Here is a 25884-nt window from a genome sequence, read left to right on the forward strand (position 1 = left end):
ATTTGTAGTAACTGTTAAATGAGAAACTATTTTGTTCTGTAAGCCTTCATCTTAAGTGAGAATAACAGCACAATTGGAAGAGTGTAGTCAATGTCACTGAACTGTGCATATAGAAATTTTTGAAAAGGTGTATCTTTGGCTATGTGTTATTTCACCAAAAAAAAATGGTTGAGAAGTTAGAGGGTTGATATGTTGTGGGGTTGTTGAACAATGTCATAAAACAACGTGTGTGCTACTGTTTCATGGGAAGCTATTTGTTCTGTGGACCTTCACCTGAAGTACAATAAAATATGAAAAAAAAAAAAAAATAGAACAAAAGTAATTAATTTCTTCATCCCTATTCAAGGCTTTATCTTCCTATGAATGATACTTTACTGAAGATGTCTAAATATTTTTTTAAAAAACACAAAAACAATACAATGAAAATGAGTAAATATGAATCAGAAGCTAAATATTTGCAAAATCAAATTATTTTATTTTTTTAGTTTTCAATTAGTATGGATATTATATCTTTCACTCTAAGTAAAGCAATTTAAATTAGAAACCAGTTTGATAAATAATTAGCTGCATAAAAAAGTATGCACCACTAAAGAAAAAGTGGTAAAATATAGGAACTAGATGTTCAATAAGTATTTGTTGGATTAAACCAGACTAAAAACCTTCTTTTTCACATTGCACATAATAGCTGTGTTACATCTTTCCTGCCTACTTGACTAACAGCTCTTTGGAGCCATATGTCATGATATTTATCTTCATGTCCCTATATAAGGCCCAATGAATAGATAGTATTATTATATGCTGATTAACATAGTAATTATCTAACTTTTGGGGTCTCAGCAGCCCTTTATACTCTTAAAAAATATTGAGTACACAAAAAACTTTTGTTTATGTGTGTTATATCTATAGATATGTACCATATTAATCCTCAGAGATTAATAAAATTATGAATCTCTTTTATATAGTTGTGGCGGGGGGGATGCAAACCTAATTACAGTTTATGCTACAATGAGCAGGAGTTGCCAAAAAAGCTGACTTTTCTGATTTCAGAGCTAAAATCTGTAATCTTCATGGATTTTCACATAAGCCAGGTAAACATACTGTTATTACCCTATTATTCCAATTAAGCTCAAGTCTTTCTCTAATAAATCAATAAATTCTGTTTTTTCTACTTCAAAAATAGTCTGATACATCTGTATATTGTCACTCCATCTCTTCTTCTAGCTACTGTATTTTATGCAAATAACACATGCCTTCTACGTTTGTTTTCCAACTGTGCCCTTGTAAGCAAGCTATGCTAATTTTTTACAGCAACACGAAAAAAATTGGCGTAGCAGCGTTTATGAAAATACTTCACGGGGGGAGGGCGTGGCTGGCAAACAAACATAGAAGATGCACGTTATTTGCGTAAAAATATGGTACCTAGACCAAGTTGCAGCATCTATCTTCTGAAAGACATTTGATTTCTAAATATTCTCACTGCTTCCATACTTGTTCATACCAAATGTATTATCCACACAGTAGACAGAGTGATTTCATAAAAATATAAATTACATCTAATAATTCCCTATCTGAAAACTCTCCAGGAACATTCCACTACCAATCAAATAAAATTCAAGTTCCTCCTGGTGTCCTACATATTAGGTCCCTGCCTCACTCTCTGACCTACATGCATACCAACCTTGTCCTCAGTCACTCTTCACCAGCCAACTTTACTAGTCTTTCTGTTCCTCAGACTCCCCAGAGTCTAGAAGAGTGTTTAGTACATATAAAGTGCTTAGTAACTACTGGTTTTAATAATAAATATGTTACTGTGAAGAATTTTGGAAAGATAAAACCTTAATTTAATATGGCCTCATATTAACAGAGTCTTGTGGTCTGGAACCAAGCATTGTGCCAAATAGGCTTGAATTAAAACAACCACCACAAAAAAAAAAAGGATTATGTATGTGCCCATGATGCCATTAAATTACCGTGTTTAGGTTGTTCAGATATCTAAAACTTAAACCTCTGTGCCTGAACACATCACTGGAAATCTGGTAAAATTTCTAAATCCTTCCCCAAAGAAGAAGAAAAAAATCACATATGTACAATATTTGAAATGTAATCTGTGGACTCAAGGATGTCCTAAAGCTACATATTAGCTGGAGGAACAGTTGTACAATCGGTCAATGATTGCTGAGAATCTTGGATCTTAAGAAAACTACAAATACTTCAACTGAGAACTAGAGGTAGCTTCCAGGTCATCTGGTTAGAGATTATAAAATGCTAAGACTTATAGATCATCTTGAGATCCTTCAAAACCTTCCATTTTTTACATGAGAAATATGGAGAACTATAGATTTTAAGTTATTTGCAGGAAGGCACACAGAAAGCTAATGGCAGAGCTGTGAAAAGAATCTAGATCCTTTGATACTACACCTTTGTTTTTCTCCAGCATGAGGCTCTGTTTATATTGAGGAATTTTGATGGAAGATGAAGTGAAACTGGAATTACTGGTACAATTGTAATATCATCTACAGAGGACTTGGCTTCAGATGGATCCGCTTACATAATTTCTCTAGATCATATAGATATGTGATACTTATGACATGTATGTAATACTACATACAGTAAATGCTACAAAGGTCTAGAAAATTATACATCTACATATATGCTATTACAACATATATGTCTCAAATATATGTCATAAAGATTATATATGTTTGTGTGTATATATATGAGTCATAAGAGTTTAACACTTCACCCTTGATATTGCATAATTATAGAACTATCTTTCATTGGAATGCATAAAAATGAGAAATTAGTTAAAAAATACTTCAAGTATGTATTATATAGGAGCTCTGGTGGTGCAGTGGTTAAGAACTTGTCTGCTAACCACAAGTTCAACAGTTCGAATCCACCAGCTGCTCCTTGGAAACCCTATGGGGCAGTTCTACTCTGGCCTATAGGGTCACTATGAGTCAGAATGGACTCGACTGTAGTGGGTTTGGTTTGGTTTTTGGTGTGTATTATATTGCAAACAATTTCAGGCATTATGCCATAAGTTGTAAGATATATGGCAGCCAAGGACATTTATTATACTGAAAGCATTTATTACTTGTCTATACCATTAGAGGTACTTTGCTTTGGAACATCATGTTCAAAATACATTTTTTCTGCCTTTGCATTTTAAAGAATAATTTAACTAGATTATTTTTTGGAAACTAATCAAAATAAATCAATTAAACATTAGACAATGTTAAATAGGCTGTTTATTATACTAGTGCACGTTTGTAAATCAACCTTTGATAAAGACATAAATAATAGACAGGGACCAGTCCCTGGAGAAGGACATCATGCTTAGTAAAGTAGAGGGTCATCAAAAAAGGGGAGACCCTCAAGGAGTTGGATTGACACAGTAGCTGCAACAAAGGGCTCAAACATAGCAGTGATTGTGAGAAGGGACCAGGACTCCCAACATTGCGTTCTGTTGTACCTAGGGTCGCTGTGAGTCGGAACCAACTTGAGGGCACCTAACAGCAACAATAATATTTTCTTAACTGGGTAGTTTACAAAATGCCTTTGCTTGCATCTTTCATTTGGCCATCACAACTACATGTGATTACTCAGTGATAACTTTTAATCATCCGTGAAGTGTGAACGAATAACTTCCATATCTCAGATAGGGGGCGCCACATATCTCCACCACCCACTGCTGTGGAGTCGATTCCGACTCGTAGCGACCCAATAGGGTTTCCAAGGCTGCAAATCTCTATAGCAACAGACTGCCACATCCTTCTTTCTCGGAGCCACTGGTAGTTTTGGACCTCTGACGTTTCCAGTTAGCAGTTGAGTGCCATAACCCGGGCTCCTAATCACATATCAGGAGAATGTTATAAAACGTAGAATGACTATTGCTATGATGGCGAGGCTAGTAAACAAAATGTCAGGCTATGTGCAATGTAGAAACTCTAAATACACAGCGTAGGTACGCATGTTTTTACACAGAGGGCATGAAGTGAACTGTTAAATGCCTCTCACTTTGGATCCTTTACCTTCCTTCCTTTCTTCGCATGTACCTCCCTAAAGGAACTTTGTTTCTTTAGCTTTGGATCGGTACATGAAACAGGCGAACTGGGAAAAATCCCATTGCTACATTTCTTCCATTCCTTTCTCCAAAAAGCATTTATTATTTGTCTATATCATTACGGGTACTTTGCTTTGGAACATCATGTTCAAAATACATTTTTTCTGCCTTTGCATTTTAAAGAATAATTTAAGGGAAAAATTTTTTTTCCTTTGAAGAGAAAAAAAAAATGTTTCACCTTTCGTAAGAGATGTTGCTTTGGTAAAGCAACAAAGAAGGGTAAAAAAATTATCAGCTCCTCAATTTCTGGCCTTTTCTAGTACCTGTATGTAAGTCGGCCTCAATAATTTCCAAGGAATTATTTTGGGAAATATTAATTCAATTAATTGCTTTTATGGATGAAATTTTGGCCAGTACTTGAAATCTCATGCTCTAATCTGAGACTGTTTATATATATATATATATATATATATAAATAACAAGAAGTCTTCTCTCTAAAAGAATGCCTTATTTAATTTTTGGATTTGGATAACTTCCATTCCAAGAACTCACCGTCTCCCATATGAGGAAATTATTTTTATCAAAAATAAATATCTTGTTGGATGACTTTAAAATTTTTCTACTGACCCTCTTGACCTGCATTTTAGATTATGTAATTTGAAAGTAAACCAAAAATTCCCCTTGAAGTACCAATAAAAGCAGACTGCTAAATTATTTAAAACATACCAAATAAAAAAGTAACGTTACATAATCATGAGACGAGAGCCTTTTCTTTTTTGGTATTAGCAGTACATTACACAATCACTGTTCTAGGTTAGGTGCACAAAACACCATTTACTACATTCACATCGTTTATTAATGGGACATTCACGGCTCTAACAATAATCAGATCAGGAAAAGCCCTGAGCTAATCTAGATTTTATATGAACAACAACTTGAAGCCATTGGGGACGTTTAAGTAGAGGAATGATATAATCGGATTTACACTTTGGAAGGTCATTCACATGGAGCTGATGTGTGAAGGATGGATGGTGGGGGAAGAGGAGTAGCCCAGGAGAATGCAGATGAATGTTTGGACGACTGAGAATTGACACTTGTTCTACAGAGTCTGGAGACAGCAGGGAGTGTCCGGAAACGGGACAAACTGCTAAGTTTAAAGACAAGGCTTTTAATTATGTCTAGCCAGCTGCCAAACAAGAATACAGATCTGTGCTCCAGTGTTGCCAGATCTTTTGAATTTCAAGAGAAAAGTGTAAAATCTTTTGGTACTAAAGTGTTGAAACCAATTTAAAATTTTTTAAAAATCTACCCAACAACAACAAAAAAAACCTACTTAGAGAGTTAAACAGAACATTATCTCTAGGCTGGTTTTAACTAAAGAGTCACTAGCTGGCAACCTTACAGTTGAATTAATTAGCCTGAGTCTGTTCCTTTTCTTTTCCTAAACAAAGCTGGAAATCCATTTGTGGAAATTTTTTCAGTGACACAGTTTTTTTTGCTGCTGGGGTGTCTACTGTTTCAGATTACTATTGTTCTTTGTATTCTGTCTTCCTGTTCCTTTATTCTTTATAAAGTATTATATTCAGGGTCCTCCATCTCCCTCTTATTGCTGGATGGACAACAGGTATAGACAGAGCTAGAAGAGAATGTAGGTAACTTTCTGTTTGCGTTATTTTACATTCCTTCTTACTAGGTTGGGGGTTAAGCACTAAAGTTTACAAACCTACAATATATCGAGAAATATTCATAAATACATTTATGTTGGATTTCTACTGAAAGCCAAATGATCCTCTGTGCCCTTACTATAGGGAAAGAGAAGTCCAGAAAATCAGTGGTCAGCTAAGACATTTTAGGGAAGTTGTGTTCAAGAAGATTGAAGTTCCATTGATTTATTTCTGTCTTTCATGTAAATCAGAGCCAAGGATCTCAATCTTCTGAAAGACAGTCTAAAACTAACTTATGAATTATGCATGAATTGAGTAAGCCATGCCTTGTTTATCTCTCGGTCAAATGCTAATGGTACCTGACCTGACACTTTAGATGCTCAAAAATGAGTACCGACTAAATATATATACCAAACACCGTGACTACTAGCTGATGTTCACCAAATTTCTTTCAATGTTAAATTTCTTCTTTTGAAATAATTGCTTCCTTTTTACCACAACCTTCTTTTCTCTGTTTTATCAGGCTAAACACTTAAAAGTCATTGACACAAAAATAATACTGTAGGATTTTATTTAGACTTCACTCTCACATTGCTGGCATAGAGAGATGAGTCTTTAATTTGTCTTGGTATTTCATTGGAGCTGCAAGAGTGAAGAGTAGCCAGACAGGTCCATAAATTCCCACAAAATCCAAGGACTGTAACCTGAAACGTTATCCTATCAACATCTAAGAATGCAGGACATCATGCTTACCTCATTCATCTCCAAAGTCCGGCTCCAAGGTCATTTATCGTCACCCAAAATTATAATCCCAATCTATTTAACAGCCCCCTCCCTCTTTCTGTACCTTCCCAAACCTGTTTCTCTGGAAATGAGGATCTACCAGCAGCAAAATTCTAGGCCAATCTCAGGTCTTAGAGAAAAAGCAGGCACTCACTTTGGTTTCTACAGCCACTTGTAAACAATTTCTCTACCCTCCACTTCCAAAAGATGCAGATTTTTGCAGCACCTATCATGGGGTTGTACCACCGGCTCTCTTGTCTTGTTGCCACCATCTATCCACCTTTAGGTCACTCTCCCTTATTCCCTGACAATTTTAAAAGCTGACTCACTCTCTTCTCCTACTATTCTTGTATCAATTTTTGTGACTTCAGTTTCTATATGGATGACTCATCCAATAACTTGGCCTCACGAATTCTTGACTGCCTCCTTGGGCCGGCTTTATCCTCTAGTTCAGTAAAATGCCTTCATGATAATGCCCTAGATCTTACCACCTCCAATACCTCATGACTTCAGATATATCCTTTTCAAACATGCAACTCTCTGAATATATCATCTAATACACTTTCCCCTCATCTCCTCAAATATCTCCATAGTGAAAATCCTTTGATCTCACTGAGACTTGTATTGACTCCACAACTCTTTCAGGATTCATAACACATCTCATGTCTTCTCCTTATCCTTATCCTACTTAGAATCCATGGTCCAAAACTATCATCATAAAATGCCATATGTTTCCTTGCTCTTTGCTAACTCCATTCTGAAAACTTGTTTATATATATAAAAGACCCCAACTCTGTTTAAACCCAATCATCTACTCACTACATATGCCTACACTAGTTAAACATTATCAAAGACTTTTGCACATTTGTGGTAACAATTGCAATTTAAATTCCTGATCCCAAAATTCAATGAGACACAACTTATTGCCCGAATTTTCTAATTCTCCAGAATGAATATTTTATACTTCCTCATGCTGAAACATCACTCTTTTCTCTCCTCCATCTTTCAGCCAATTTCTTAGCTTACTATTTAACTATATCATAAAAAGTATGATTAAATATTATTAGAAGATATCTGTCAGAAGCTTTCTCTTCTTTCCATCAGCAAGTTCACCCACCAATCTGAATATAAACCCCCACTTTTTGCAGTCCGTCATATTAAAATGGAAGAAGTGTTCTGCTTCTATCCAAGGCCAAGCCCTTCCCTTTTCACTATGTTCAACTCACTCTTAGCCACTCTGGTAACTTTGCAATTACCACTCCTTCTAAGATTTTAAGTTTCTTTCTCGTCCTGGATTATTCACACTCACATAAAATTATGATTTAATATCTTCCATCTTTAAAAAAACAAAAACAAAAAACACCTGGACTTTCAGGTATAATTTAATTTATCTGAACCCTTTCAATATTCTCTACTGTTATCTAGGGTCACTGCTTCCACTTACTCACCATCTTCTCTTCGTCCATTCCAGCAGGGCTCTCATAGCTACCTCATTTGTCAGAGTTATGACTGAACTTCATCTTGCTGAAAATAATGGCCACTTTGTCATTCTCGGTAATATTTAGCACAATTGAACACTCTGCCTTTCATGAAGCACTGTCTTTTCTTGTTGCTTTTTAAAAAATGTATTATCATTTATTTAGATATAATTCACATACCTTACAAGTCACTCATTAAAAGTTCACAGTTCAATAGTTTTAAGTATGTTTACAGAGTTGTGCTACTATCACCACAATCAATTTTAGAAATTTTCATTACCCGAAAAAGAAACCTCATACTGAGTTGCTTCTGATTTCTCCCTCCCTTTACTCCCCTTTTCCCTTCCAGTTGAACAAACACTAATCTACTTTCTATCTCTGTGTATTTGCCTATTCTGGACATTTTGTATAAATTAAATCCTACAAAATGTGGTCTTTGAGGGGACTGGCTTTTTTCACTTAGGATAATATTTTCAAGGTTCATCTATATTACAGTATTCATCAATACTTCATTCCTTTTTATTGCCAAATGATATCCCATTTATGCATATAACACATTTTATTTACCCATTCATCAGTTGATGAACACATGGCTTGTTCACAGTCTTTGGTTATTATGAATAATACTGCTAGGTGAACATCTGTCTACAAGTCATATGTGGACATGTTTCCATTTCTCTTGGTGACATACCTAGGAGTGGAATTAATGGGTCATACGGCAACTCTATGCTTAACCTTTTGAGAAACTGCCAGACTGTTTTCCAAAATGGCTGCACCATTTTACATTCTCATCAGCAATGTATAAGGGTTCCAATTTTCCCATATCCTGAACAACACTTATTATTATCTCTCTTTTTGATTGTAGCCACCCTAGTGGATGAGAAATACTATCCCTTGGCAGTTTTGGTATGCATTGTCCTGATGGTTACTCCTCTATTGTTTTTGTGACAGAACACTGTCCAGACTGTCCTTCTACCTTGTCTGCTGCTCCTTCTCAGTTTCAATGCTGTTTCCTCTTCTCCTCAACCTCTGAATGTTAGAAGGTCAGTACACGATACCTGTTCTATCTACATTCTCTCCCTAGGTGATTACTTCTAGCCTTGTGTGTTTAAATACCATTTATATGCTGATGAATGCACATTTTTATTTTTAACTTTGACCTTCTACCTTGACCTTGCCATTTGTCTTAGTTATCTAGTGCTGCTATAACAAAAATGCCCCAAGTGGATGGCTTTAGCAAACAGAAATTTATTCTCTCACAGTTTAGAAGGCAGAAGTCCTAAATCAGGGCACCAGCTCCAGGGTAAGGCTTTCTCTCTCTGTCAGCTCTGGGATAAGGTCCTTATCATTAATCTTTCCCTGGTCTAGGAGCTTCTCAGTGCAGCGACTCTGAGTCCAAAGGATGCACTCCACTCCCGGCTCTTCTTGCTTGATGCTAATGAGGTCTCCCTCCTCTCTGCTCACTCTTCTCTTTTAAATCTCAAAAGAGATTGACTTAAGGCACAACCTAATCCTGTAGATTGTGTCCTGCCTCATCACCATAATTGCCACTAATCCTGCCTCATTAACATCATGGAGGTTAGCATTTATAACACATAGGATAATTACATCAGATCACAAAATGGAGGACAACCACATAATACTGGGAATTACAGCCTAGCCACATTGACACATATTTATGGGGGACACAATTCAATCTGTGATAACATCTTTCTGCTCAATCTGTATCTTGAAATCGTTGTTTCCAAAATGGAATTATTTATATTTACCTCCTCCATATCCTATTATTTCTACCCTCTCTCATACCTTCCATTTTATTAAATTATGCCATCTCCCACCCAGCTGTCCGAGATTTGAACCAAAAGCCATCAATAATTTCTCTCTTCCTCATTACCCATGACCAATTTGTCAACTTCGCATTCAAAATGCTGTACAGATCAGTTCATTTCTTTGCTTCTTCTTTGGCACCATGTCTTCCAAGCCAACATCATTTCACAACACACTAATGCACAACACTTCACTTACATCCTCATTTCTACTCTTGCCCCATTTACAATGTAATGTCTACACAGTGTTCAGCACAAACTTTTTCAAACTTAAATTAGACAATTTCTCATTCAATCAGGAGAAGTCGTCTGTTGTGCTTAGTGCTTACTGGGTTCTTGAACAAAGAAATGGGGAACATGTAATGAATGTGGATGTTGACCTTTGGGAGGGAAACCTAAAAATCTAGGTGCTTGGCATAAGAAGAGGCTTCTGCCAAAGAAGTAGGCTGACTCCATTTTTTTTTTTTTTACTGCTCATCCTGAGCTGACTCTCAAAAGTCAGCTAGCCAGAAGATCTCCGGAAACCTGCTGGCTTCCCTCACCTCTCTTTACCTCAGCATGCTCCCAGGAAGGACACTCAGTCAGGCTGGCCCCCCAAATATTCAGAAATTAAAAAGTGAACTGAATCAAACTTTATGATTAACAAAACAATGCTTATAAGAGATCTTGCAATTAACTGTTGTCTGTTAAATCATGATTTTGTAAATGTCAGCCAGTCTAAATTTTTTCCTTGTAAGTTCCTGGATGTTTTTGTACTTAAACTCAGGGGAAAATTCCCTTCGCTGGAGTACTTGTGTGAATCCTCACAAAGTGCTGCCCGATCCAGATCATTTTATTTCTTCAATAAATCTCTTGGCTTTAATTTTAACAAATGCTCCAGTTTGCTCTTGGATACCTTTATTTATTCAGGCACCTGAAGATACTAAAATCCCAAGTCGATTTTGGTGAGATTAGAAAAAATGAAAACAGTAATTTGTTTAGAGTATGGGATTGTGGATACTTGAGGTTTAAGGACAAATACAAATTGAGAATAAGAGGTTTTAATTTCCCTGGGGAAAATGAAGAGAGAGGTTCCCCTCCTCCCTTGTTCTTTCAGAATTAAGTTTATGTAACTTGTAAATTTTCACTCTGTTCCTATGCAAAGTATGTAAGTCTAGGATGTTGACTCAAGGACCTGGCAGTCGCCTCTCTGAAATGCAACTTTAGGTAACAACCCTCCTCTAGCCCCCAGTCTCCTGGAAGAAGATCAGCATAACTTCAGGTAGCCTACCAAAAAGATACCAGAAAGTTAGCAGTTTCATCTCGAACACATGAATGCACTGGGTTGTATCCCCTCAGCTATATAAAGGGTGAGATTTTTCCCGTCTTTGCAACCTCTTTAGCTGATTGCAAAGATGTCTCACATTCTTGTTTAAAGCATATTCAGTAATAAAACTTTTCTTTCTCTATTATGTTTGTGGAGAGGTTTTCTGGGTTGGAAATAGATTTTGCATTTAATTATATTTCCCCCAAAATAATGGGAGAGCGCCACTATTTTTCAATCTGGATTGTTATATACCTCTAGTCCTTAAAGTAGTCAAAATACAAATATCACATCTTAAAATAAGTTATTCACTATGCTGCTCTGTGCTATGATCCAGTGCATTAATTTAACTATGCTATCATATAATTAATACTATTAGATCAAGCCCTAAAGTAAGAGGGTATGGAACTGAATAAACGGAAGAATGAACTAAATGACTGTGAGTTCAGGTAAGTCCTTCGACACCTGCGCTGCAGTTTACTCACTCGGGACATAAGCAGGCTGTCGTCATGTGCTGTTAAGTTGATTCCAACTCACTGCGACCTTATATGACAGAACAGAACTGCCGCATAGAGTTTCCTAGCTGTCGTCTTTACGAGAGCAGATCACCAGGTGATCTTTTCTTCTGGGGAGTGGCTGGTGGGTTCGAACCGCCTACCTTTTGGTTAGCAGCCGAGTACTTAACCATTGAACCACCAGGGGGCTAGACAAGGTAATCTCTGGGCCCACTTCCAGCTCTAAAATTATAAGAGTCTTCTCCAGTGGTGTATAATTAGTCTAAAAACCCAAGTTACATTAGACTTTTACTGGAAATATTTGACTCTTACTGCCAGGAAATCTTTGGTACTTTAAATGCAACTATTTTTTTTGTACTTAAGAAAGCTGTCAGAGAGTGAATAAACAAACATTCAAGTACAAAAAGTTTCTGTTACTCACCATAGTAAATACAATAAAAGAAGTTACTTTTATCCTTCATACTAAATACTTACCTAGTTAATTAAACTTGTTTTATCTAAAGTGATAATCTTATACGATTCTTTTGCGTTTCTGAATAGTTCTGATTAGTATTGCAAAATAAAATTCCCCACCAACCCAAATCTGTGCTGGTTAAGTGAAGCTCCAAATACAGGGAAAGGAGATGACATTAGATTAAGTTCGCAGAATAACTCACTGGCTTTCAGCACCAATTTTTCAAGATGAATCTAACTGCAGCGCAGGGAGAAACAGAAAGACCCTTATGTTAAAAGAAACCTGGAAGAATTAACAAAACAAAACAAAACAAACAACAGACCCCCCCAAAAAACTCCATTGCCTTCGAGTCAAAAGATTACCAACCTTTTAGTTAGCAGCCAAGCTCTTAACAACTGCACCACACAAGCTCCAGAGAAGAATACCAAAACCAGACCAAACCCGTAGGCATCGAGTCGGTCCCGACTCACAGCGACCCTATAGGACAGAGTAGAACTGCCCCATAGGGTTTCCAAGGAGCAGCTGGTGGGTTCCAACTGCTGACCTTTTGGTTAGCAGCTGTAGCTCTTAACTACTACGCCATCAGGGTTTCCCCATAGAAGAACAGGAAACGCAAATTGAAGAAAATCTGTTGACCCAAGATGATAATACTGAATCATTTACCAGTTGAAAAAAAAGTGGATTTGTATTGGTTTGACCATAAAATATTTTTAAAAAATTAATAATTGTAAAGCACAAATCCTAATAGATTTGGTGGCAGTTATTGCCGAGTCGGTGTTGTTAATCATTTTCATTAATACGGAGCAGGGAGCTTACAGGTCTTCATACAGGTGTTAATGTGTGTAGACATCAAAGAAGAAAGTATTGAATTTCTGGGTGTAGAATTCTGTGGAGTGCTGATAGGCAAAAGCAGGCATGGAGGTATTTTACATTCTTTTGACTATTGTTGCTTTACCAAAGGAAAGTGCTTCTACCACCTATAATTCTCTAGTGTTGCAAGTTGTCATACCATAATGAGCTTTGCAGATTTCTGGAAGGCAATGGAATAAATAGTACTGTGTGACAATTTCATGCTGAAAGAATAATGTTTCCTTTCCTCTCCTTATTTGCTTTTTATAACTTGGTTGAGATATAAAGCATAATAGTAATAATTATGATAATAATAAAAACCTGTCGAGTCAATTCCGACTCAGGGCCACCCCAGGTGTGCAGAGAAGAACTGTGCTCTGTAGGGTTTCAAGGCAGTGAACTTTCGGAAGCAGATCACCAAGCTTTTCTTATAAGGCGCCTCTGGATGGGTTCGAACTGACAACCTTTCCGTTAATAGTTGAGTGCTTAACATTTTGTGCCACCCAGGGACTCCTATAAAGTATAATACCCTACCTATATTTAAAGTGCATCATTTGATCAGTTTTATATAACCCCTTGAAATCATCCCCACAATCAAGATAATGAAAATTTCCATCTCCCTGAAAAGTTTCCTTGTATCCCTTTGGAATCCAAACCATTCTGCATCCTCACTCAGGCAGCCACTAATCTGTTTTCTGCCACTGTTGACTAGTTTTATTTTCTAGAATTTTACAGAAATGGAACCCTGCAGAATGTATCCTTTCTTTTTATTTTGGCCTGGCTTATTTCATTCGTTATGATGCTTTTGAGATTCGTCCATGTGGTTGGGTATATCAATAATTTAATCCTTTTTATTGCTGAGTAGTATATTCTGTTGTATAAATATACACCATTTGTTTATCCACTCACCTAGCAATAGATATGTGGTTTGTTTCCAGTTTTGGGCTATTATAAATTAAGCTGCTATGAGCATTAATGTACAAGTCTTTGTTAAAATGTAGACTTTCTTTTCTCTAAAGTAAATACCCAGGAATGGGATGCCAAGGACATATAGTAAATGTATGTTTGACTTTATAAGAAACTGTCAAACCATTTCCCAGAGTGGGTACTTGCGTCCTCACCAATAATCTATGAGATCGACAGTTGTTCTGTTTACTCACCAACACTTGGTATTGTCAGATTTTATTATTATTTTGTCAATTTTAATAGGTATCTTACTGCGGTTTTAATTTGCATGTCGCTGATGACATGATGTTGGGCATATTTTTGTGTGCTTATTAGCCAATTTGCATATATTCTTGTGTAAAATCTTTTGTCTATTATTTTTTATTGTTTGTATTCTTATTGTGTTTTAAGAGTTCTTTGTATATAAATTATCTTGCACCATGTCCAAAAAAATATTAGGGGCTAAATACATTTTAGTTTCTGCCTTTTTCCCTTAGCACCCATATCATACTTGAATACCTTGAGCCATTAACTGATGAACCACACATTTAATCAGTTTACAGACAATGATAAGCATTTTGCTCCGATCTGATATCCACTGTCTAAATTTCAGTTTCTTCATTTGCAAAACAGGAATTAATTATACCTACTATGATACTACATGCAAAGTGCCTGCCACCAGGCCTGGCACTTAATAAACATTCAATCAATGGTTCATTTTCTTTTCTCCTTAAAAACTAACTCCCAGACTCACCATTAGGGAGGAGCCTATATACAAACTCTGTTGTATAGTACAGAGTGAGGCTATACAGAGACACTTATTGATAGTCATTAATTATATCATTCTCAAGAAGATAAAATATAGTTATCTGCTATCCTATAGTAGTAAGATTTTTCAAAGAGCATTGTGTAAATTCTGATTTAATTCTGATGATACTCTATTATTTAAAAAAATGATTAGCAAAATAACTGTTTGTTAGCCAGCTGTTTGTTGTTTACTGCTTTGAATTATGAATTTCTGGCTATGCATTTCTGTGAAGCATAGTCGTTTTTCCTTTCAATTATTCCCTATTTAAATGGGAAACACTAGGGCATTTATTATCCTTTTCATGAACTAGATATGAAATACAGTGTTTAAGAAAACATATAGAAGAGACTTGTGATTTCATTTAGTAATTCAGACGATCAATTTGTTAACTGAGGTGCTTCTGTTTGTAAGTCAATATCCAAGATGAAGAGGAAGAAAGGCTAGAGCGTTCAAGCATGAACATTGGTAGAAAAACTTCCATGGCCATATTGTCCAAAAACAATATTTCCAAATACGTGTCAAGGGTGTAAAACACATACCTTTCTCTTCAAGTACCTATATGGCACTCCCTGAAGCATGTTTTATTTCTTCAGATGTGAAGTAGAATGAGAACTGGGAAGCTTTCTCTGAGAGAACGAAATTATGGCAGACCCTCACTGTGTTTGCTACTTGCCATTTGTATACCTGGGGCCCTGGTGGTGCAGTGGTTAAGCCTCTGGCTGCTAACCAAAAGGTCGGCAGTTCAAATCCACCAGCCACTCCTAGGAAATCCTGTGGGGGCAGTTCTGTAACCCGACCCTACAAGTACTAGTAAATTTCCATTAGTCCTTAAACCAGCCCTAGCCAGATGGCCTGCTGCACACGCACAGAAGGGCCAGCTGGGACTGCTAATTGACCTCAACAGAGGACGCAGCAACAGCTTGAATGAATCAGAAGAAAAATCATCACTTAGACCCTATTCCAAAGCGAGAGGTCCGACAAGAACCAAGTCACGTCCTGTTTCCTGGCCACCTTCTAGAATGTTCCCTCCCCACTATGCCTGGGGAGCCACCACCTTGCTGCCCAAATCACCTATAAGCCCTGCTTCCCCATAGCTCAGGGTGTCGAATCTGAGGAACTTCCTCCTGGCTCCTTGCTCCGTGCATTGCAGTAAAGTTTTTTCCTCTTTCTCAAAGACCGGCGTTCAGATCATTGGCAAGTCTGAGCACGCTGGACAAGCACCCACCTTCTAGGGTTCGGTAACAGTTCTACTCTGTCTTACAGGGTCGCTATGATTCAGAATCGACTCTACGGCAGTGGTTTTGGTTTGGAGTTTATTTGTATACATAGTACCTGGTTTGGGGTTTCAGGTAATGATTCCTCCTTCATTCTCAACAGAAATGTTTCAGATGAAGCTAACTGGCACAGGGCTCTGACTGGCTTGTCAGTCAGAGTATCACAAGCCCCTGGTTTCATAATTGGCTCAAGAATGAACATGTGGCCAAATTAGATCCAATGAGATAATATGAGACTTTTGTTGAAATTTTTGAGAAGGAGTCTCATTCTTTCCTACTGGACCTGAAATATAAGGGAATGTAAGTACTAAAGCAGCTACTGAGATTTGCCAGCACACATAGCCCAATATGGCTAAGGGCAAAATATAGTTAGAAATACTGCTTGAACTCTGAAATCAGCTGTACATTGTCCACCCTTCAACTTTTCTGTTGAACGTGCTAATGTGCATATGATCTTGTGACTTAACTCTATTTGGTTGGGGTTTTCTATGACTGTCAACTTCATTGCTTCAAAGAAGGCATCATGCAGGAAGGCCACACTTCCCTTTACTGTTTAGTCTAAGACATGGACTCAGCCTCTTTCTCCAACTTTCTGGATCTGCTCTGTCCTCAACAGAATTCAATAATTATACAATATTTACAGTGGTTCATTTCCATAGTCAGTGTATTATTATACTACTTGAGTTAGAGATTCAGTAGAATTTCCTAGTGGGCCTTGGAATGTCAAGTCCAGTATGCTCTAAGACCTGTTCATTAATAGGAGAAAGAAAACATACACTTCCTCACTCTGCCTGTAGTCCCCTTGTCTCTATTTCTTTCCTCCAAAGTCAGTAACTTGAAAATGTATACACACACACACACACACACACAAATACAGTCTTCAAAAGCAAATAATAATTCATTGAGATAGCATAGTCTTTGTTCATAGTAAGAATAAAACGAAAAACGTTTTCTAAAAGCATCTTTATGCCGGAAGATTTCCCTTGCCTACAATGAAAAGTCTTTACAGGCAAAGTAATTCAGTTCTTTTTTGTATCCAACTTTCCCTTCCGAATTAGTTATGTGTCTGTTAAATAAGCCAAAAGGTCCTATCATCTTGTTTTTCCAAACAAAATTCTCTTGAAAAATGAATTCCTCTGTCCCAAGCAGGAGAAAACAGTTGCTACTTATTTTTTTAATTAGTAACTCTCTATTTAGCATGTAAACTGGAAAAGTCATTTCAAAACAAACTCTGGCAAGATTTTGTGAAATAACTATGTCCTAAAAACCAAAAAACAAACCCGTTGCCATCAAGCCCATTCTGACTCATAGCAACCACACAGGACAGAGTAGAACTGCCGCATAGGGTTTCCAAGGAGTGGCTGGTGAATTTGAACTGCCAACCTTTTGATTAGCAGCCAAGCTCTTAACCACTACACCACCAGGGATCTGTGTATGTCCTAGGACCCAGCAATCACATCCCTGGGTTAGTGTCCTACAGAAATTCTGGCTCAGGAACATGTACAAAGCTGTTCATTCTAGTGTTTCCTGGGGGAAGAAAAAGTTGAAGGCAACCTAGGTGTCCATCACTGTGGGAATGAATAAGTAAAATGTGATGGATTCCAGCATTAGAGGATATGATACAGCTATTGGTGCTCACTGATAAAAGCAAGAAACAAAGCACGATTTATGGCATATTATTTCTATAAATTAAAAACACAATCATACAAAATATACCACATATAAAAGATACACCCATATTTAAGGACACGAAACATTTAAAGTGAAGGACTAAGAGAATGGAAGAAAAATAGTAGTTGGGTTTGAGGAAAAAATGAAAACAGATGATAATCCACCGTGAAGTGAGGAGCATGATTAAATCAACTCTCTACTACAGAAATAACAGTAAAAACAGAAAAATGAGCCCCCATTGTCCTTTTCGACTGTCCCCTTTCAAATGTAGTTTGTCTTAGAGAGCTTTGTAAAAATTTAATTGTACCGTAGGTAAAAAATTCACATGTAATAAGAATATGAGCTGCCTCTGTCTGAGATTTCCTCAGTTATGGTTAAATGAGGAGACGTGAACAAAGTGCAGAGCAGGAAGTACTAATAGGCTTTCTGACATGTACTTTTAAAAATCATTTACAATGATAAATTGCTTTTGGAACATAAAGGGTTTTTTATACCATTGCACATTAATACTTCATTAGAATTGTGGCTGTGGAAGCTGAAAACAAAGATGGAGTTACTTATGCCCAGTCCGGAAGAGCATGGCTGCTACCTAGTTTCACAAGGCAGAATTTTAAGATAATTAAGTAACCTAACTTTTAGAAAAAGTGATTAGCTTGTTTCTGTAGATTTGTGTATAATCAAAAGCCCCCCAGCCCCCGCTCTCTAACTCCTGCGTTCCAGACAAGCTGACGCCTGGTTTTTAGAGAACTGCTCATCAGGAGTTGACCTCCTCAGACCTGTGACATTTGTTTTCTTGAGGAAACTAACATTTCAGACAAGAAAGGATTTTGAAGGACATTTTAATCAACCTCTGAAAAATTGACTATAACCGCCTGGACTTCTTGGGCACTCTTTTTAATCCTGACAGTAAACCCCTGTTGCTGCCTCGTTTCTTTGCAATGCGCAGTTTAGGCTGTGCGTTTCCCAATCCTCGAGTTGTTGATTGAATAATAAATCTCTAGTATTGTTTTTGACTCCGTTTCCACTCTCAGAAATTCCTTTACATTTCCTATCTGTCTGTCTGTCTATCTACTATCTATGAATTGTTTCTTTTACTATTTAATCCCTTTTTTTTTCTAATTTCAAAAGTAGAACACATGCATTATAAAATATTTAGAAAATATTGAATGGCTCTGAGAAGACAATTAAAATAACTCGTATCCTTCCATTAGGGGATAATTTTTTAAACATGTTAATGTACATGTTTTTCAGGATTTTTTTGGGTACTGGTTGTACAAGCACACACGTAACTATACTTCCCACAGATAAATAAACTTTCATATACAACATAAGGAAAAATATTATGGTGCTATTTTGTAATTTGTTCACTTTGCAATATAGTCTATAAATTGTCACGATTAATTAAGCATTCTTTATAAGGAGTTTGTATTGGCTGTCTAGTATTCTACGGCATCACTATAGCTAAATTTATTTAACTAATTTTTTACTGTTGAATATTTACTTTTTATAATTTTTGCATTATAAACAATGCATACATTAACATCATGAAAACATATACATTTGATTTTTTCTCAGGATATACTCCCAGAAGCAGGTTTGCTGAGTTGAAGGGTACATACCTTGTTGATGATTTTTGGAGTGGGTCACGTCTTAATGGTAGAAACTGAAGCTGCTATAAGAAAGATGTAAATGTTCTTAAGTATCTATAAGCTTAAATTATTTTATATTTAATGGTGAATAATAGCATTTTTGGATTGAGAATATTCACAGGAGCATATTTCTCAGGATATAAGAAAAATTATTAAAGAATATTAAGGTACAGGTCCATAGCAAGGATGCTACTGCCAGAGCTCCTGGTGTAAATCCTCTCTCGGACTCCTACCAGCTGTGTGAATCTGAACAAGTCTCCTAACTTCTCTGTGTCTTAGTTTCCTTATCAACAGAATGGAAATAACAATAGTATCTGTCTCATAATTTGTTTTGAGGATGACATGAGTGAGTGTGTTTGTGTGGGAAGGTGTGTACATGTTTGCCCCTGCACATGCATACTTATGTGCATGCCTAGATCAATGCTTGGTATATAGTTAAATCTGGTAGTTATTATTGTTATTATTATTGTTACAGTTATTATAAAGATAATTATTATACTGAGTACTAAAACCAAAAATATACCCTATTATAGCTTTGACATCCTCTCTTTCTCTATTTAACTATCTGGTATCCATACAGTCACTCTAGAGGAGGAATGATTGGAAGAATGTCATCTCATCTCTACCTGGAAAAAAAAGTACATACATACACACCATGGAAAAAATTTCATTGCTTTTGATCCAGGCTACAGAATTGCATTCTATTTGCATAATGTGTATTGCATTTCTCCAAATTTCTTCTTCTAAGAACGTCTAATGACAAACAGCAATTATATGACCGAAGAATGTAAGCTCCATTGCTTTTCTGTACCCTCTAAATGTGGACCCTCCTCTATCATCTAATGGACATTAACTGTAACTGCAAAGATGAAATTTAATGAGTGGAACCTTATTGAATTATAGTTATTTTAATGAGATCTACTTTTTAATTAAGATATCATGCCTCACAAGATTTAGTTGCTAATATTTGCTGCCAATTTTCTAGTTAAATATTTCAATTCTAGAGAATTTTTAATAGTTTATTTATTTGTTGTTACTTTCCCCTTTCTGTTTTTTGTCTCAGTTCTTTTATGTCTTCTTAAATGGGTGACAAAATACTAAAGGTCATCTCATTAAAATGAAGTAATTTGGTTTTGTGGATATGAAAAAGAGTTTGATTAGACTGGTAATGGCACACCTATTCATTACACTGCAACAGACATTGTAAGGGGTTCATACTGCTCTGAATTAGGGCCATTGGTTTGAATAGCTTACAAATAATTTGATGAGAAATAACATATATACATTATACCCCATGAATAATTGCAGGGCAATATAAAGTAGGTTCTATACACAGTGAGAGTTATAGGTAGTATTTAACAGAGCAGGGAAAGAAATGACCTATGGACTTTGAAAAGGTCAATGATATGCCATTATTTCCCTCTTCAGTTTGGGATCAGTTGAGAGAGACACAAAGAAGATGAGCAAATGGAGATGAAAATGTCAGCTTTATTACTGATAAGCCAGCCTAGAGGGTATGGCTTTAGAACTGTAGGCAAATGAACTGCTTAACAGTTCATACCTGTTGTACCTACTGGGTCACAAGCAGTTCCAGATAGCCTTGGCTTTTATTTCAGACCTTGATTGCTTACTGCATAACAAAGCAAATTAAAATGTCGTAACAGGCAGATCCAACAAGTAGGACCCCAAGAGGGCTTGAGTTTTGCATGTCTAGTTATTTCCCCCAAGCTCAGCCATCATATAAATCATTTCTTCTCCCTTTGGAAGGAGTGAATAAGGAGACAAAAGTCAAGGGCCAGGGTGCTACAGTAGCAGGAGTTACTCTACAAGAAAACATGAGGTCAGGGGGGAGATAACTTCTGCCTCAATATCAGAGTGGAGTGAAATTCATTAAAATGTTCAACAAGTATTGGTTCAGCCCCTATTCTCTGCAGGCCCTGTAGGACAACCTCCAGTCCCTGAAATCACAGAGGAATGTATCAAGTGTGTATTATATTATACAGTTTCAACCAATGACCAGTGAAATTCATACACTTTTCCAGTGGAAGAGAAACTGAAACTTTGATGTTTGGAAGGAGAAGATTACATAATGTCTAGGAGGGAGAAGGTTACGTGATCGCCATACCACAAAAATAGCTAACAGACTTGGAATAATCCTCATTATGAAGACTGTAGAAATTCTGGTCTCAGCAGAATCCTATGAAGAAGGTAGTACTTTCAGTCCTCTTCTATGGATGGGTAAGGTGAGCTGAAATTAATGTTCATAACTTGCTCATGGGCATACAACTCATGAGTGGTAGAGCTGGAATCTGAACTCAAGTAGTCTGGTTTCAGTTCCTATGCTATTAACTGCAGCTGTATACTGACTCCCAATATTTACTGTAGTACATGGACACCTAAAGACAGGAAAGAAAATAAAGACCAAAAAGGATGTCAGAAGAGACTCTGAAAGTAGCGTAGCTAAAGTGAATGGAAGAAATGATGAAGTAAAAGAGCAGAACAAAAGATTTCAAAGGGTGGCTTGAGAAGACAAAATAAAGTATTATAATGAAATGTGCAAAGACCTGGAGTTAGAAAATCAAAAGAGAAAAACACACTCGGCATTTCTCCAGTTTAAAGAACTGAAGAAAAAATTCAAGCCTTGAGTTGCAATACTGAAGGATTCCATGGCAAAATATTGAACACAGGAAGCATCAGAAGAAGATGGAAGGAATACCCCGAGTCACTGTACCAAAAAGAATTGGTCAACGTTCAACCATTTCAGGAGGTAGTATATGATCAAGAACCAATGGTACTGAAGGAAGAAGCCCAAGCTACTCTGAAGGCATTGGCAAAAAGCAAGGTTCCAGGAGTTGCTGGAATATCAACTGAGATCTTTCAACAAATGGATGCAGAGCTGGAAGCGCTCACTCATCTGTGCCAAGAAATTTGGAAGATAGCTACCTAGCCAACCAACTGGAAGAGATCCTTACTTGTGCCCATTGCAAAGAAAGGTGATCCAACAGAATGTGAAAATTCTTGAACAATATCATTAATATCACACACTGTATTGCTGCAAAAACAGTTGCAGGAATACACTGACAGGGAACTGCCAGAAATTCAAGCCAGATTCAGAAGAGGACATGAAACAAGGGATGCCACTGCTGATGTCAGATGGATCTTGGCTGAAAGCAGAGAATATCAGAATGATGTTTACCTGTGTTCGGTTGACTATGCAAGGACATTCGACTGTGTGGATCATAACAAATTATGGATAACACTGCAATGAATCCAAATTCCAGAACACTTAATTGTGCTCGTGAGGAACCTGTATATAGACCAAGAGGTAGTCATTTGAAAAGAACAAGGGGATAATATGTGGCTTAAAATCAGGAAAAGTGTACGTTAGGGCTGAATCTTTTCACCATATTTATTCAATCTGTATGCTGAGCAAATAATCAGAGAAGCTGGACTACAGGAAGAAGAATGTAGCATCAGGATTGGGGGAGGACTTGTTAACAACCTGCGATATGCAGATGACACAACCTTGCTTCAAGAAAGCCAAGAGGACTTGAGGCACTTACTGATGAAGATCGAAGACTACAGCCTTCACTATGGATTATACCTCAACATAAAGGAAATAAAAATCATCACAACTGGGCCAATAAGCAACATCATGATAAATGGAAGAAAGACTGACGTTGTCAAGGATTTCATTTTACTTGGATTCAAAATCAACCCCCATGGAAACAGGAGTCAAGAAATCAAATGATGTATTGCATCAGGCAAATGTGCTGCAAAAGATCTCTTTAAAATATTCAAAAGCAAAGATGTCACTTTGAGGACTAAGGTGTACCTGACCCAAACCGTAGTATTTTGAATCGCCTCATATGCATGTGAATGCTAGACAATGAATAAGGAAGACCGAAGAATTGATGCCTTTGAATTATGGTGTTGGCGAAGAATATTGAGTATACCATGGACTGTCAGAAGAACGAACAAATCTGTCTTGGAAAAAGTATAGAGGCGAGGATGGTGAGACTTTGTCTCACACACTTTGGACATGTCAGGAGCACCCACTCCCTGGAGAAAGACATAATGCCTGGTAAAGTGGAGGTTCAGCAAAAAAGAGGAAGACCCTCGACGAGATGAATTGACACAGTGGCTGCGACAATGAGCTCAAACATAGCAACGATTGTGAGGATGGTCTAGGCAGTGTTTCGTTCTATTGTGCATGGGGTCACTATGAGTCGGAACCAACTTGTTGGCACCTAACAACACCATAAGAGCAACATGGACAGTTAATATCCAAGTTACAAGAAGGAAAAGAAAGGTGGAAAGAACCTATATCCACCTGAGTGACTTTACACTTTCTAAAGAGTAGTAGCATACCACCGCTCTGCTCCATTCCCCTTGAGAGCTCTACGTCTCTACTAGCAATGGGTTCCTATGAATGGAGATAACAAGTGGTGAAATAGTAACTACACTTCTACCTCCTTCCCTTGCCTTCTTTCCTCTTTTTTAAAAATATTTTATTTTTGTGATTTTTGTTGAGAATATACACAGAAACATACACCCATTCAACAATTTCTTCCTGCAAATTCAGTGATATTGATTACATTCTTCAAGTTGTGCAAACATTCCTACCTTCCCTTCTGAACTGTTTCTCCCCTATTAATATAAACTCACTGTCCTCTAAGTTTCCTATCTAATCTTCCGAGTTGCTGTTGTCACTTTGATCCCATACAGAAAATTCTTTAAAAGAGCACAATGATCAAGGCTGAATTCTTTACTAATTAAGCTAAACTATTGTTTGGTTTAAAGAAGATACTTTAGGTTTCAGGTTTAAAGATTATCTCTGGGCAAGTGTTTCAGGGGTTCATCCAGCCTCAGTGGCTCCAGAAATTCTGGATTCCATAAGAATTTGAAATCTCTTTCTCATTCCCCCTTCCTTTCTTTACTCTTTATTGTCTTGTTTGTTACTTCCTTCTACAAATATTTATGAAATACCTCCCATATAACAGGGGGTCCCTGATGGCACAGTGGTTAAGAGCTCAGGCTGCTAACCAGAAGGTCAGCAGTTTGAAGCTACCAGTTGCTCCTTGGAAACCCTATGGGGCAGTTCCACTCTGTCCTGTAGGGTCTCTATGAGTTGGAACTGACTCGATGACGATGGGTTTGGTTTTTTATACACCAGGGACTAGTTTAGGCACTGTAAATATAGTAGTGAGCTACACAGACATGAACCAAGCCTTCATGGAGCTTAGACATGGACAGTGAGATGGACAATTAGAACACGGTGTGATGCGTGGAGTGTCATGATGAGGGACTGCGAAGTAGCTAAACAAGAAGTGACACCAAGACCAACCTTAAGAGTTGGGTGAAAGCTTCCTGGAGGAAAAGAACTTTAAAATGGGCCCTGATAGATAGTAGGAGCAAGTCAAGGAAGATGGGTTATTGAAGATGGGGAAAGAGGACTCTGGGAACTTGGCATGGATTTAGAAGACAAACCCAAACCCATTGCTGTCAAGTTGATTCCAACTCATAACCCCACAGGGTTTCCAAGGAGCGGCTGGTGGATTTGAACTACCAACTGTTGGTTAGCGTCCATAGCTCTTAACCACTGTGCCACCAGGGCTCTACTTAGAGGGAAGAAGAGGCTAGTTAATTATTCCCAAAGCTTACCTTCATAGAAAGGTAGGGAGAAAGCAGAAAGTGTTGCCTTTCCTCTTCCTCTCTTACTTTTCCCTTTTTACATTAAGTCACACAAAAAAGAAAGAAATACATAGAAATCTTCAGAAACAGAACCCTTTCATTTTGCACTTTCCTCTTGTTCACAAGAGGCAAATTAATTCATTTCACAAATCTAATTTAAACATGGAAGAATTTCCAAGAATTAAAAATTTATACCTTAGTCTTAAAAATGCGATGTTTAGTCTTTAATATATAATTATTTGTTTAAATTGCTTTTTAATATATCATTAGTATTATCAAAAAATCATGGTCACATTTTTATTTCCCCAAATACCTAGGGCTTTTTCCAGTTTGTACCAAGAGTCCCATTTAACCTCGTGTAGGTCTCCTCATCCTTGAAAAGCCCCAGAGCAAGCTGGCATAGCGTGCTTCCCTAGTAAAGACAGGCTGAGAAAAAGCTTCAAACTAAGAGTTTCTTGGTAGGTTCAATTCCAGAACAAGAATGAGGGGGAAAAAAGCAGATGTTGTGAGAAAAGAAGGAAAGCAAGGAAAGGCAGTGGGTGCATTAACAAGCTACTGTAAGCTTTTTGTGAAAACCTTACTAGTGTCTGGCATGCAGGACACTTTCCTGACAGACTTCGTGGAACCACTGGTACTCACAGTGAGCTGGGCATAGAAAGAAAGGAGAATTCATTTGCTTTTTCTTTCTTCACTCCTGTTTTTCATTGGGCAAAGTTTGTCTCATGGAGCATTAATTCCCTTGCACTCATGTGTTACCTGGCTGACTGGGCTGCTTCAGAACCTTTCTTAGCTTCTGCCCCCAGGGTACTTTCCAGACCATCTATGCACTGGCCTCCCCTTGCTCTAGCTGGGCGGGCTCTTAGGAAGTATCATGGTTTTTTTTTTTTTTTTTTTTTTTTTTTTTT

The 25884-nt window shown here is 37.3% G+C and overlaps 1 long non-coding RNA gene across 1 annotated transcript in view; it reads right to left on the reverse strand.

Annotated features, from left to right (window-relative positions):
* Positions 1-25884, reverse strand: part of LOC111822288 (uncharacterized) — a 72976-nt gene that overhangs the window by 39401 nt on the left and 7691 nt on the right. The window contains exon 2 of the long non-coding RNA XR_002825572.1: positions 19256-19308. This is a non-coding gene — a long non-coding RNA (uncharacterized LOC111822288). The remainder of the gene's footprint in view (positions 1-19255; positions 19309-25884) is intronic.

This window comes from Trichechus manatus, unplaced genomic scaffold (assembly GCF_000243295.1).
Source record: "Trichechus manatus latirostris isolate Lorelei unplaced genomic scaffold, TriManLat1.0 scaffold00152, whole genome shotgun sequence".
Classification (NCBI taxonomy): Eukaryota; Metazoa; Chordata; class Mammalia; order Sirenia; family Trichechidae; genus Trichechus; species Trichechus manatus.